This window comes from Scyliorhinus torazame, chromosome 15 (genome assembly GCF_047496885.1).
Source record: "Scyliorhinus torazame isolate Kashiwa2021f chromosome 15, sScyTor2.1, whole genome shotgun sequence".
Lineage (NCBI taxonomy): Eukaryota > Metazoa > Chordata > Chondrichthyes > Carcharhiniformes > Scyliorhinidae > Scyliorhinus > Scyliorhinus torazame.
This window is the reverse complement of record NC_092721.1, coordinates 43,843,885-43,856,841: the sequence shown is the minus strand read 5'-3', so window position 1 is coordinate 43,856,841 and position 12,957 is coordinate 43,843,885. Positions and strand designations below refer to the sequence as shown.

At 50.0% G+C, this 12,957-nt stretch overlaps 1 long non-coding RNA gene across 5 annotated transcripts in view; it reads left to right on the top strand.

Moving 5' to 3' along the window:
* LOC140391583 (uncharacterized) overlaps positions 1 to 12,957 on the top strand; it is a 204,084-nt gene that overhangs the window by 145,735 nt on the left and 45,392 nt on the right. For all 5 annotated transcript variants that reach the window (XR_011935118.1, XR_011935119.1, XR_011935120.1 and 2 more), the window contains exon 4: positions 12,632 to 12,769. This is a non-coding gene — a long non-coding RNA (uncharacterized lncRNA). The remainder of the gene's footprint in view (positions 1 to 12,631; positions 12,770 to 12,957) is intronic.

Genomic DNA, 12,957 nt, shown 5'->3' with positions numbered 1-12,957 from the left:
CTGACTATATCACAATGAGTTGGACCAAACCCACCAAGATGCCCAGGCTGAAGGATTCTCCGCCATCACTGGGATGCCCAGGTGTAGGGGATTATTGTTGGCACGCATGTTGCCTTGCACACTGGGGCATCAGGGAGCACCCTTCATTAACAGGATGGGGTTCCATTCCCTGGAAGCTCAACTCGTGTTCCGCCACCACTTTTGAATCATGCATGTGTTAGCATGCTTCCCAGGAGGTGTGGCATGACAGGAGCATCCTGGGAAACTTGGAGATCCCCGGTGTCTTCGCGGGCCACCTCAGGATGATGGGTTGGCTCTTAGGGGATAAGGAGTACCCGCTGAGGTCCTGGTTGATGATGGCGGTGTGGAGGATGGAGAGTGAGGCAGAGACCTGGTATAACGGGGTCCATGTTGCCACCCGTCCTGTCTTTGAGCTGTGCATCGTACTGCTCAAGTCTGGCGAATTAGACAGCGAGACAGTCAGTGATCGCGAGAAACTTATGGGAATTAATATTCGGCACTTACTGCCATTAAATACGGCCTGCGATCTCGCGAACGTGGCCATCGAGAAAAACCCCGCCAATTGCACCCAAATGATACTTAGAAATGTTTCTGTTAAATCCTGTCCCATATATCTGTCTTCAGGGCAGAAGATACAGAAGACATTTTGGAAATAGTGAAGATCCAATGGCATAGTTAAAATGAGGACCTTCAGAATGTTAGTGGAGAAATGGTCCTGTCAATGTTAATGGGACTAAAAGCCAGTACATTTTATGAACCTAATTGCCTAGATCCTAGGGTTTTGGAAGAGATGACTATGGCGATGGCTGACGCATTGTTTTAGATTTTCCAGAATTCCCTTGCTTCACAGATTGAAAGGTATAAGTGCAACCTCACTATTCCAGACAGGAAGGTGAGAGAAATATGTTAGACTGATGTTAGTCATAGGCAAATGCTGGAGGCTTTTGTTGGGAATGTGAGTAAATGCACCAGGCAAGTTTCTAAATTGGCACCAGGGTCCCTGGATTGGGTGAATCCCATAAGAAATTCTTCACGAATGTAACATCTCAGAGGCAGCACGGTGGCACAGTAGTTAGTACTGCTGCTTCACAGTGCCAGAGAGTCGGGTTAGATTCTGGCCTCGGGTAACTGTCTGTGTGGAGCTTGTATGTTCTCCCCCATGTCTGCATGGGCTTCCTCCGGGTGCCCTGGTTTTCTCCTACGGTCCAAAGATGTGCAGGTTCGGTGGATTGGCCATGCTAAATTGTCTCTTAGAATCCAAAAGCTGTGTAGGTTAGGTGGGGTTACAGGGATAGTGCGGGGGAATGGTCCTAGGTAGGGTGCTCTTTCGGAGGTTTGGTGCAGACTTAATGGGCTGAACTTTCCTGCAAGAGCAGCTCAACCAACACTCAAGAAGCTCAACACTATCCAGGATGAAGCAGCCCACTTCACTAGCACCCCATCCACCATCTTAAACATTTAGGTCACGCTTCTCCCAAAAGGGAACAAAGTCCCTTCGCAGTGCTGAGAAACACATGGCTATTCAACACGACTTGCATTAAATAAGGGTCCTGAACGGGAAACGCGCGGCCAAGGCCACACACAGCCCCATTTTGTACAGTGGAGAGTTCCAGCGAGCGGAACATTGTAGCGAGAGATTGGGACGCCATTTATAAATGGCGTCACGAGCTCCAAGACCTTCAAAACAGTCCTTGACTTTCCCCCCCCAGCTCAAACCCAATTTGGGAGGGTTTCCTGCCCTCCCGACACCGCCCCTAACACCCATGCCGGGCAACTCCAGCGGATCGTGCATGCAAAAAATGCCAGCTTGGCACCTTGGCAGTGCCAACCTGGCAGTGCGCATGCCACCTGGAAGTGGCATCTGGGCACTTTAACAGTGCCAGGCTGTCGCCCAGGTGGCACTGCCAGGGCGCCAGGCTGGCAGTGCCAGGGTGCAGTGTCAGGGTGGCAGGCTGGCACCAACAGAGCCAACGTACCACCCTGCCCAAAGTACATGCAGCTGGGAGCCTCAGATCCCTTTAGAGACCTCCACGAGTGTCATTCCAGCTGGTGCCCGTTTGAGGGGACACGTTTTTTTTTCAAAAAAATATACTTTATTCATAAAATTTATCATAAGCATTACAGAAACATTTCAAATTGTCTTGACTGTACATTTCCGGCAGGGTTACACGTTGCCTTGACTTTCTTTCATTCGATTTTGATATTATCATACACATATCACTCTTTACATTTCAATTCCTTCTTAAATATTTACAGTGTCATGTTTGTTTTTGTACATTGGAGTGTTGGTTGCCCAGACCGAGGGGGGTTTACACTGTTACCTGCCCTTCGGTGTACATTTGCTGGGAAGACCTTACACAGTGGTCTTTCCCCATTGCGCCTTGGCGGCAGCTGCCCCAAGCTTGAGTGCATCCCTCAGCACGTAGTCCTGGACCTTGGAATGTGCCAGTCTGCAACACTCGGTCGAGGACAATTCTTTGCACTGGAAGATCAGCAAGTTTCGGGCAGACCAAAGAGCGTCTTTTACCGAGTTGATGACCTTCCAGCAGCAGTTGATATTTGTCTCGGTGTGTGTCCCTGGAAACAGTCCGTAGAGCACAGAGTCCTGTGTCACAGATCTGTTCGGGATAAACCTTGACAAATATCACCGCATCTCTCGCCAGACCTTCTTTGCAAAGGCACATTCCACAAGGAGGTGTGTGACCGTCTCATTTCCCCCACAGCCACTCCGAGGGCAGTGTGCATTGGCGCAGAGCCTTCGGGTGTGCATGAAGAATCTGACAGGGAGGGCCCTTCTCACCACCAGCCAAGCTAGGTCTTGGTGCTTGTTTGAAAGTTCTGGTGATGAGGCGTTCTGCCAGATGACTCTGGCAGTCTGCTCAGGGAACCATCCCACGTCCTCCACGGTCTCCTTTTCCCTGAGGGCCTCGAGGACATTACGTGCTGACCACTGCTTCATTGCCTTGTGGTCAAAGGTGTTTTCCTTCAAAAACTTTTCCGCGAAGGTCAGGTGGTACGGTACGGTCCAACTACTTGGAGCGTTCCGCGGCAATGAGGCCAGGCCCATCCTTCGTAACACCGGGGACAGGTAGAACCTCAGTATGCAGTGACACTTGGTGTTTGCATACTGGGGGTCCACGCACAGCTTGATGCAGCTGGACACAAAGGTGGCCAACAGGATGAGGGAGGCGTTGGGTACGTTCCGCCCTCCGTTCTCCAGAGGTTTGTACATGGTGTCCCTTCGGACACGGTCCAACTTGGATCGCCAGATAAATTTGAAGATGGCCCGGGTGACTGCTGTGGCGCAGGGTCAGGTTATGGGCCAGACCTGCGCCACGTACAGTAGCACCGAGAGTACCTCACACCTGATGACCAGGGTTTTGCCCGCAATGGAGAGGGAGCATTGCTCCCACCAGCCCAGTTTCTGCCTTACCTTTGCTATGTGCTCCTCCCAGTTTTTGGTGCACGCCCCAGCAGCTCCGAACCATATCCCCAGCACCTTCAGGTAATCTGACCTGACAGTGAAGGGGACAAAGGACCGGTCGGCCCAGTTCCCAAAGAACATGGCCTCGCTCTTGCCATGGTTTACCTTGGCTCCCGAGGCCAGTTCAAACTGGTCGCAGGTGGTCAAGAGCCTGCGTACTGACGCAGGATCCGAGCAGAAGACGGCAACGTCGTCCATGTACAGGGAGGCCTTGACTTGCATGCCTCCACTGCCTGGGATCGTCACTCCTCTTATACCCGGATCCTCCTGATGGACTCGGCAAAAGGTTCTATGCAGCACACAAGAAGGGCAGAGGAGAGAGGGCAGCCCTGCCTGACTCTGGATTTGATCTGGAACTTTTCTGATTCCCACCCATTGATTGAGACTGCGCTATAGATGTTTGTGTAGAGCAGTTTGATCCAATTACGAATTCCCTCCCCAAACCCCATTTTGGAGAGCACATCCATCATGTAGGTGTGCGATATTCTGTCAAAAGCCTTCTCCTGGTCAAGGCTGATGAGGCAAGTGTCCACCCTCCTGTCCTGCACGGAGGCGATCGTATCCCTGAGTAGCGCGAGGCTATCAGAGATCTTCCTGCCGGGTACAGCACAGGTCTGGTCAGGGTGGATCACCGAATCCAGAGCAGACCTGACCCGATTGGCGATGACCTTGGCTAGAATTTTGTAATCCACATTCAACAGTGAAATGGGTCGCCAATTTCGAATTTCTTCCCTTTCCCCCTTCTGCTTGTAGATGAGGGTGATGATGCCTTTCCTCATGGACTCTGACATGCTGCCCAGAAGCATACTCTCGTACAATTCCAGCAGGTCTGGGCTGATCCAGTCCCACAGAGCCGAATACAACTCAACCCGTAAGCCGTCGCTTCCGAGAGTTTTACTCGTCTCGAAGGACTTGACGGCCTTTGTCAGCTCGTCCAGAGTTAGTGGTTTGTCCAGGTTTTCCAGCTCGCTGTCGCATATGACCTCCGTGATAGTCGACAGGAAAGTCTGGGAAACAGTGCTATCTGTTGGCTTCAGGTCATACAGTCCGGCATAAAAGGATTGGCTGATCCTCAGGATGTCAGACTGCGATGACTTTACAGAGCCATCTTCTTCCTTCAGGCTGCTGATCACAGAGGTCTCTCTGTGTACCTTTTGGAAGAAGAAGCGTGAGCACTTTTCGTCCTGCTCCATCGTTTGGGGGGACAAGTGCCGAACGGTGCTCACCCGAGGTCTCTGAGGGGAAGGGGTTGAGTCCCAAAGCCTCAGGTACCTCGGCAATCTGCACATTAGAGTGAGGCTTACTATCTCGCTCTAATATGCAGAGTTGCTAAAAAGTGATCCCGCCCCTACCCTTGTTTCTAACCCTCTTCACCAGCCCCCCACCCCCCCCCCCCTCACCTACCCACGTCCAACATGCCTGATTTGGAAAGCCCTTTTGCCATTATTCAGCCCTGGGGCGAAATTCTCCGACCCCCCGCCGGGTCGGAGAATCGCCAGGGGCTGGCGTGAATCCCACCCCCGCTGGTTGCCGAAGTCTCCGGCACCGGAGATTCAGCGGGGGCGGGAATCGCACCGCGCCAGTTGGCGGGCCACACCGCGCGATTCTCCGGCCCGGATGGGCCGAAGTCTCGCCACTAAAATGCCTGTCCCGACGGCGTAAATTAAACCAGCTACCTTACCGGCGGGACAAAGAACAAAGAACAAAGAACAAAGAAATGTACAGCACAGGAACAGGCCCTTCGGCCCTCCAAGCCCGTGCCGACCATACTGCCCGACTAAACTACAATCTTCTACACTTCCTGGGTCCGTATCCTTCTATTCCCATCCTATTCATATATTTGTCAAGATGCCCCTTAAATGTCCCTATCGTCCCTGCCTCCACTACCTCCTCCGGTAGTGAGTTCCAGGCACCCACTACCCTCTGCGTAAAAAACTTGCCTCGTACATCTACTCTAAACTTTGCCCCTCTCACCTTAAACCTATGCCCCCTAGTAATTGACCCCTCTACCCTGGGGAAAAGCCTCTGACTATCCACTCTGTCTATGCCCCTCATAATTTTGTATACCTCTATCAGGTCGCCCCTCAACCTCCTTCGTTCCAGTGAGAACAAACCGAGTTTATTCAATCGCTCCTCATAGCTTATGCCCTCCATACCAGGCAACATTCTGGTAAATCTCTTCTGCACCCTCTCTAAAGCCTCCACATCCTTCTGGTAGTGTGGCGACCAGAATTGAACACTATACTCCAAGTGTGGCCTAACTAAGGTTCTATACAGCTGCAACATGACTTGCCAATTCTTATACTCAATGCCCCGGCCAATGAAGGCAAGCATGCCGTATGCCTTCTTGACTACCTTCTCCACCTGTGTTGCCCCTTTCAGTGATCTGTGGACCTGTACTCCTAGATCTCTTTGACTTTCAATACTCTTGAGGGTTCTACCATTCACTGTATATTCCCTACCTGCATTAGCCCTTCCAAAATGCATTACCTCACATTTGTCCAGGTTAAACTCCATCTGCCATCTCTCCGCCCAAGTCTCCAGACAATCTAAATCCTGCTGTATCCTCAGACAGTCCTCATCGCTATCCGCAATTCCACCAACCTTTGTGTCGTCTGCAAACTTACTAATCAGACCAGTTACATTTTCCTCCAAATCATTTATATATACTACAAAGAGCAAAGGTCCCAGCACTGATCCCTGTGGAACACCACTGGTCACAGCCCTCCAATTAGAAAAGCATCCCTCCATTGCTACCCTCTGCCTTCTATGGCCTAGCCAGTTCTGTATCCACCTTGCCAGTTCACCCCTGATCCCGTGTGACTTCACCTTTTGTACTAGTCTACCATGAGGGACCTTGTCAAAGGCCTTACTGAAGTCCATATAGACAACATCTACTGCCCTACCTGCATCAATCATCTTAGTGACCTCCTCGAAAAACTCTATCAAGTTAGTGAGACACGACCTCCCCTTCACAAAACCGTGCTGCCTCTCACTAATACGTCCATTTTCTTCCAAATGGGAGTAGATCCTGTCTCGAAGAATTCTCTCCAGTAATTTCCCTACCACTGAAGTAAGGCTCACCGGCCTGTAGTTCCCGGGATTATCCCTGCCACCCTTCTTAAACAGAGGAACAACATTGGCTATTCTCCAGTCCTCCGGGACATCCCCTGAAGACAGCGAGGATCCAAAGATTTCTGTCAAGGCCTCAGCAATTTCCTCTCCAGCCTCCTTCAGTATTCTGGGGTAGATCCCATCCGGCCCTGGGGACTTATCTACCTTAATATTTTTTAAGACACCCAACACCTCGTCTTTTTGGATCACAATGTGACCCAGGCTATCTACACCCCCTTCTCCAGACTCAACATCTACCAATTCCTTCTCTTTGGTGAATACTGATGCAAAGTATTCATTTAGTACCTCGCCCATTTCCTCTGGCTCCACACATAGATTCCCTTGCCTATCCTTCAGTGGGCCAACCCTTTCCCTGGCTACCCTCTTGCTTTTTATGTAAGTGTAAAAAGCCTTGGGATTTTCCTTAACCCTATTTGCCAATGACTTTTCATGACCCCTTCTAGCCCTCCTGACTCCCTGCTTAAGTTCCTTCCTACTTTCCTTATATGCCCCACAGGCTTCGTCTGTTCCCAGCCTTTTAGCCCTGACAAATGCCTCCTTTTTCTTTTTGACGAGGCCTACAATATCATTCGTCATCCAAGGTTCCCGAAAATTGCCGTATTTGTCTTTCTTCCTCACAGGAACATGCCTGTCCTGTATTCCTATCAACTGACACTTGAAAGCCTCCCACATGTCAGATGTTGATTTGCCCTCAAACATCCGCCCCCAATCTATGCTCTTCAGTTCCCGCCTAATATTGTTATAATTAGCCTTCCCCCAATTTAGCACATTCATCCTCGGACCACTCTTATCCTTGTCCACCAGTACTTTAAAACTTACTGAATTGTGGTCACTGTTACCGAAATGCTCCCCTACTGAAACATCTACCACCTGGCCGGGCTCATTCCCCAATACCAGGTCCAGTACCGCCTCTTCCCTAGTTGGACTGTTTACATATTGTTTTAAGAAGCCCTTCTAGATGCTCCTTACAAACTCTGCCCCATCTAAGCCCCTGGCACTAAGTGAGTCCCAGTCAATATTGGGGAAGTTGAAGTCTCCCATCACCACAACCCTGTTGTTTTTACTCTTTTCCAAAATCTGTCTACCTATCTGCTCCTCTATCTCCCGCTGGCTGTTGGGAGGCCTGTAGTATACCCCCAACATTGTGACTGCACCCTTCTTATTCCTGATCTCTACCCATATAGCCTCACTGCCCTCTGAGGTGTCCTCTCGCTGTATAGCTGTGATACTCTCCTGAACAAGTAGCGCAACTCCGCCTCCCCTTTTACATCCCCCTCTATCCCGCCTGAAACATCTAAATCCTGGAACGTTTAGCTGCCAATCCTGCCCTTCCCTCAACCAGGTCTCTGTAATGGCAACAACATCATAGTTCCAAGTACTAATCCAAGCTCTAAGTTCATCTGCCTTACCCGTAATGCTCCTTGCATTAAAACATATGCACTTCAGGCCACCAGACCCGCTGTGTTCAGCAACTTCTCCCCGTCTGCTCTGCCTCAGAGCCACACTGTCCATATTCCCTAGTTCTCCCTCAACGCTCTCACCTTCTGACCTATTGCTCCCGTGCCCACCCCCCTGCCATACTAGTTTAAACCCTCCCGTGTGACACTAGCAAATCTCGCGGCCAGGATATTTATGCCTCTCCGGTTTAGATGCAACCCGTCCATCTTATACAGGTCACACCTGCCCCGGAAGAGCTCCCAGTGGTCCAGATAACCGAAACCCTCCCTCCTACACCAGCTGTTTAGCCACGTGTTTGTCTGCTCTATCTTCCTATTTCTAGCCTCACTGGCACGTGGCACAGGGAGTAATCCCGAGATTACAACCCTCGAGGTCCTGTCTTTTAACTTTCTGCCTAGCTCCCTGAACTCCTGCTGCAGGACCTCATGCCTCTTCCTGCCTATGTCGTTAGTACCAATATGTACAACGACCTCTACCTGTTTGCCCTCCCCCTTCAGGATTCCCTCTACCCATTCGGAGACATCCTGGACCCTGGCACCAGGGAGGCAACATACCATCCTGGAGTCTCTTTCACGTCCACAGAAGCGCCTATCTGTTCCCCTGACTATAGAGTCCCCTATAACTATTACTCTTCTGCGCTTTGACCCTCCCTTCTGAACATCAGAGCCAGCCGTGGTGCCACTGCTCTGGCTGCTGCTGTTTTCCCCTGATAGGCTATCCCCCCCGACAGTATCCAAAGGGGTATATCTGTTCGAGAGGGGGACAACCACAGGGGATTCCTGCACTGACTGCCTGCCCTTTCTGGTGGTCACCCATTTCTCTGCCTGCACCTTGGGTGTGACCACACTTACATAACTGCGATCTATGACGCTTTCCGCCACCTGCATGCTCCTAAGTGCATCCAATTGCTGCTCCAACCGAACCATGCGGTCTGTGAGGAGCTGCAGTTGGGTGCACTTTCTGCAGACAAGGCGGCGCGGGCGGGCTCCGGGGTCCTGGGGGGGTGCGCGGGGTGATCTGGCCCCGGGGGGTGCCCCCACGGTGGCCTGGCCCGCGATCGGGGCCCACCGATCCGCGGGCGGGCCTGTGCCGTGGGGGCACTCTTTCCCTCCCGCCTCCGCCACGGTCTCCACCATGGCGGAGGCAGAAGAGACTCCCTCCACTGCGCATGCGTGGGAAGCTGTCCGCGGCCGCTGACGCTCCCGCGCATGCGGCGCTCGGAGATGTAATTTCCGCGCCAGCTGGCGGGGCACCAAAGGCCTTTTCCGCCAGCTGGCAGGGCGGAAATCCGTCCGGCGCCGACCTAGCCCCTCAAGGTTGGGGCTCAGCCCCCAAAGATGCGGAGCATTCCGCACCTTTGGGGCGGCGCGATGCCCGTCTGATTTGCGCCGTTTTGGGCGCCAGTCGGCGGACATCGCGCCGTTTCCGGAGAATTTCGCCCCTGGTCTGCAATCCAGCGACAACATTTGTCCTCAGGTATGTTTTGTAATTGCAGGAGCCACATCCTTCACAGTGATTCTGCCATTTAGCCAAGACCGGCAGGACTCCTGTCCCTGGGGTCCTGCTTAAAGGTCAGCCGCTGGATGTCAAGTGTCTGAGCGGGACACGATGGGGCAGGCCTTTCTGAAGATAGGTGACAAGGGGTTCCAGCCTGTTGCAATATCACTTTAAGAGAATATCCATGTCATCACAAAACCAGGATGTAAAGCAGCATGTGATCAGCAGACTGTGTTGCTGTTAGTGTTGGTGGTGTTTGTTGTGTGTGTTGAATCCCGAGAATAAACTTGTATGTGGAGCATTCCTGTAATGTACAGATATTTTCTCATCTTTTAATCTGCAGCTAGAACAGGTTATGACGAAAGCTAATAAAATGTTCTTGTTTATTGTGAGGGGAATTGAATACAAAAGTGGAGAGGTTGCGCATCACTTATACTCGTGAGCCCACATCTGGAGTAGTGTGTGCAGTATTTGTTTTCTTATTTAAGCAAGGATGTAAATGTGTTGAAAGCAGTTCAGAGAAGTTTTACTAGGCCAGAACCTAGAATGTGAGGGTTGTTTTAAGAGGAAAGGATGGATAGGGTAGGTTTGTGTACACTGGAGCTTAGAAGAATGCGGGGCGACTTGATCGAAACATATAAGACTGAAGGAACCTTGACAGGGTGGGTGTGGAGAGTGTAATGGTGCGTATATTGACTGGGATGTAAAGAGTTAGCAAATTAATGATAATGCTTCTTACCACTAGAGGGAACCACAGAACAGTCATATATATCATGTGACTTTGGGGATTCTGGGATTAGAAGATGATTAGGAGTTAAGAGTTCGGAGGGAGCTGGAAGAGGATCAGGCATAGAGAGCAGTTGTATACTAGAAAGTTCTGTAAGTTAGAGATAGCATAATTTTGCACAATAACCTTCTACTTTAAGAACGTGAACAAATCTTAGTTAGTAGTGTAATAAATTTATAGTTTTGTTAACAAAGCTTTGTATTCTTTATTCAGCACTATGCATCCGAGCCACCCAGGGAAAGCAGAATAGAGAATACAACAGAGGGGATGCTTCCCCTTGGGGGAGAACCTAGAACTAGGAGGTCACTGTTTAAAAATCAGTGTTTGCCTGTTTAAGACAGAGATATGGAGAAATTGTTTCTCCTCGAGGCCCGTGAGTCTTTGGATCTCTTCCTGAAAAGATGGTGGAAGCAGAGCCTTTGAATATTTTTGAAGGCAGAGTTAGATAGGTTCTTGATAAGAGAGGGAGGTGAAAGGACATCAGGGAAAGTGAGGTTGAAATTGGGAATGTGGGGTTGAGGTTACAATCAGATCAGCCTTGACCTTATTGAATGGCGGAGCAGGTTTGCGAGATTCAATGTCTTACTCCTCCTAATTCATATGTACTTCAAATAAATAGAACCTACTTCTAGTTTAACAATCCTGCCTGTGATTGGTGAGTTTGTTTACCGAAGCCAGAGATTCCACACTGCCGGCAGCTGAGACCCCCATCACCTCCACAAGATTCTGCCCAACATTTCCACCATTGCAATTTGAATAAGATGTGAAGCTGATCCCTAAAGTTTGAATCCCCCGTGGTTGTTGTCCCTGCCGCTAAGCCTCCAATTCACACTGTTCCAAATGACAGCTGATTATCATTTTCCTTTGCCTTGTGTAAGCACCGAGATCAGGAAAATGTCCTTCACAGCAGAATCAGCCGTGCATTTAACAGACAGACAAGTTGTTTTGATAAACACACCAAAGGCAATCTATTCCATCTGCCGGGCTCGCTCACAGAATGGCACCATTGTACACAGCTCTTAAAGGTCAGAAATCATTTAAGTCATTGCAATTTTAAAGAGATATGAGGCTGCTCCAGGGGGTTTGAATTAACATGTTCTAGGTACCCAGTGGCAGGGATCATTGTCCAGGGAACCATGCATTGTTCAGTACCTTCAGGAAAAGAAGGCAGACAAAATGTTGGTAAAGGAAGGACAGTTGCCTGTGCACTTCGTTCTGAGATCCAGCAACAAGGTTACAATAAAGCTAAAGGTTATCAGCACCGTTCTTCGTACAAGTGCGTAGATAACTAGAAATGATCGAGAGTGGTGCAGTGAACAACTGCATTAATCATGTCCAGAGCAGGAACAATCAGAGGGAGGTACTGTTCCTGCTACCCCCTGGGTTTAAATTCCCTTGTCTCTACTGTTCCTGCTCATCCTTGGATTTAAATTCTCGTGTGCTGGCTGTCCCTGCCATTCCCTGGAGTTTGAATCCCTGTGTGCTGGCTGTTCTTGCCATTCCCTGGGGTTTGAATCCCTGTGTGCTGACTGTTCCTGCTCACCCCCATGCCGTTGTCCCTGCTGGACTCTGGGGTTTCTATCTCCCCATGGCCGCTGTTTCTGCACATCAGCAGGGGAGGGTGATCAGCTCTTTAATTCCAGGAGCCATCTGAATGGAGGTGGTATCTATCTCCATGCAACCTTCCCAAAACCATACACAGACAATGAGTATTTTGAAAATAAGGGCATCTGCAAGGACCACATTCTTGTGTTGATTAGGTTTCACTGTATCAGTTGTTTGTTAAATTTGCTGTGTTTTATTTAATTGTCACACTCCTCGCAGTCACTCCTAACCCTTTGGCGGGTGGTCTTAATGAGATCCCTGGCTTCCTCACAACCTAACAAATTGCTGAGAAAAATCAAATCACCACTTAACCTTCCATATCCAAAGAAGTGCTGAGACCAAGGTAATTGTCATAACCCACACAGGAATTACGATTCAACTCTCTGTGAGCCTCGCTGAATACGAGCTCCCTGGTTAAAGGGGGCAGGGAACACTAAACCATGTACAGCTAAATTTCTGTATGAAGTTGGCCAGTTTGGGTATCGGCACAGAGGAGAGACCCGGCTGGGATCTTTCATGCCGTGTAAATACTAGTCATTGTAATAAAACGTTATTTCTTTCTGCAACTCGGCATGGACCCCTTCATGGTCTACTAAAGCAGTGTTTTTTAAACCTTTTTGCCCGGGACCCATTTTTACCAACAGGCCATCCTTCGGGACCCAAGCTGGCCGACCTTCGGGACCCACGCCGGATGACCTTCGTGACCCACGCCAGCCGACCTTCATGACCCACGCTGCCCGAACTTCGCGACCCACCGTTTTTACATACCTTTAATATGACAGGTGAGCCTGCTTGGTCCTCATGATCTCACTTGCTTTGTTATTCAATGTTACATATCTGCGAAGGGCTTCAGCTGATGATTTGAGATCTCACGACATCCATTGAACAAAATCAAGAGGTTTGTCTTCGAACCCGTCATGCTTAGTCTTCAAATGTCTTTGAAGGTTTCAGGGTTTTAAACTTTTATTTG